We start from the raw sequence: 2,500 nt of genomic DNA, 5'->3' as shown, positions 1-2,500 counted from the left end.
CGCTTGTCTTCGACGCTTCTCCTCTTCCGCCTCACACACTTTAATTTCGCTTTCTTTCTCCGCTATCAAGCGTTCGTATTCTGCCTGCTCCATAGCCGCCGCCGCTTGTGCTTCTGCTCTCATGCTAATTATGCTTGAAGCCGTGGACACGTGCGAGGCATGGCTGCGATGCAAATGACGCATTGCTGACAATTTGTCAGTTTCCTGTGCAACCTTTATTTTACTGATTAGATCATGTGTGTATTGTAATGTCGGGTTTTGTGACGGTAAGAGTGCTCGATCTTTGCATGTCCCAAGCTTATCTTGTTTATACAGGTTATCTAGTTCTAATTGAATTAGACCAAATTCTTCGGTTGCGGTGACAAGCTCGCGAAGCATATTGTCGGTACAAAACTTGGGCACCAACACTTCTACAGATTTCCCTATGCACCAAAGTTTTTGCTCTAAACTCCTTGCATTTTTCTCCTCTGTTTCAATTGTAAACTCCAGAGTGCATTGTGTCATTATTCGCTTTCTTCTTTCAGGTCGCAGATTTTCCTCTTGATAAGACATGCTTCACATTCCGCGGTCGATCCCCGGCACGCAAGTGTACAAATACGGCTTACCGCTGGCTTTCTCCAACTTACAGTCTTGATCAACTTTTTCCACTGTCGCAATCCCGACTGCGACGTAGTTATCAATTGGGAGACGCCGTTTCTACCTCAGTACCACGACTGTAAAATTAAATGGATTTCTTTATTCGTCATCGATTACAGTCAATTTCATGGCACGTGGTGGAAAAACTACAACTGTGAAATTGAACACTGATATAAGAAACCTAGTTGAAAGGAAAAGAAAAAATGGAACGAATAAAAAAGAAACATTGAAAAGTAAAGTCATTTACGTTTTGCAACTCCTAGCGGTACAAGATAAACGGAAGAACGAAAAACTTAAAACAGATGGTTTGCTCGAAAACTCCCTTTGTGGTCGAAAAACTCCAAAGGCTGAACTAGAAAAACCGCATGCCCACCTAAGTTATCCTATTACGTTAATCACTCGCTAAATCAATACAAATTAATAACCAGAAACGGAAACAAGCGTGACTCGCTTGCAAAACAAGTGTCTGCTTCTGTGTCTACCTTCATGTGGATGCTACACCTGTCGTTGATCTTTACAGTTGCATAGATCTTGTTAGAGTAACTGTTCATTCTATCAATAGAATTGTCGGAGGTAATGGTATCTAAAAGCACGTTAATGGCTCAGAGTTGATTCCCTCGTCTTCGTCACAGCTGTTTATGCTTAACGAATCACTGGTTTCTTCAACGTCATTGTGCAAGCGGATCTCCTGGCCTTGGTATTTTGGACTCTGCAGGGTCTCTTGCACTTGTTTGAAAAGTGCTTTAAATGACTTTTCATTGAACTGCTTGCTTGCTCTGAGTGTTCAAATGGAACCGCCTTCTTTTTGCTTCTTACAGAATGTAATTCAGTGTTTAGATCCCCCTGTCTGATTACTTGCATCTGCACCTTAGTGCTTTCTTCTGTTTTTGCTAAGTCATAGACTTACTAAAAGGTAAGGGAGTTTCCTTTGGAGATCGCATCTTTTCTGACCTTGTCTGATTTCAGGCCAAAAATCAATGTGTCTGGGAAAGTTTCGTCTTTGAATGCAGGGTCATATCCACTGTCGTTGATCAGTGTTCAGGCTTTGGTTAAAAATTCTTCCAAGGGCATGTCATCTTGTTTGAGACATCTTCGCTGGTCCGTGAACATCTCTCTTCAGACAAGTCCTCACACATCTTCAAACATTTACAAAGCTCAGAACGTTGTCAATCTTGCTCTGTGGATTGTTTCAAAATCCTTGATTCCACCCCCACTAAATTCAATCTTAAACTTAAGGAGGCCATGCATATAATTGGGAAAAGCCCAATTTAAATCAACAAGTCCATCACGTCAAATTGACACGTACTTACGTTTTAGGCTTTATACTCTTTCCAACACTTTGCAACACACTCAAATATGTTATCAATTTTTGTCACTTAATCATAATTAATTATGCATGTTTCGCCTGGTTGTTATATAGTACTAGGTAACGGTTGTTCCAAATATTCTAACTGACGATGATTATTTGCTTTCTGCTGTCTCGACCTTTTGGTTCCATGATTGTCTTAACCTTTTATCATTTCGTTTTGTTTATAGCAAGCTCCAATTGCTTTTTCTCAATGGAAATATCAAATTAAACGATCTTTTTGACCCCACTGTATGTGGATGAAAAGCCATTTTTCGTTATATCAACGGGAGTAAATTTTTACGGTTTTTAATTTTGCTGGTGTTTTTTTCTGCTGGCACATTGGTGGGAGGCGAGTGCTACAAACACCCCAAACCATGGAATTATATCATTTTGAGTGACATAACCCCTTTAAAGAAGAAACGAGTGAGTTTCACTCAAGAGCGTGTTTTATTATCTTTGAACTGAATTCATTACCAAAGCTTAAAAAAGTAAAAGACCTCAAAACAGGACACAATA

The 2,500-nt window shown here is 39.9% G+C and overlaps 1 protein-coding gene across 1 annotated transcript in view; it reads right to left on the bottom strand.

Moving 5' to 3' along the window:
- Positions 1 to 2,500, bottom strand: part of LOC138026218 (adipocyte plasma membrane-associated protein-like) — a 41,294-nt gene that overhangs the window by 16,842 nt on the left and 21,952 nt on the right. The gene's annotated exons all lie outside the window — the stretch shown is intronic.

This window comes from Montipora capricornis, chromosome 12, assembly GCF_036669925.1.
Source record: "Montipora capricornis isolate CH-2021 chromosome 12, ASM3666992v2, whole genome shotgun sequence".
Classification (NCBI taxonomy): domain Eukaryota; kingdom Metazoa; phylum Cnidaria; class Anthozoa; order Scleractinia; family Acroporidae; genus Montipora; species Montipora capricornis.
This window is presented reverse-complemented; position numbering and strand designations above follow the sequence as displayed.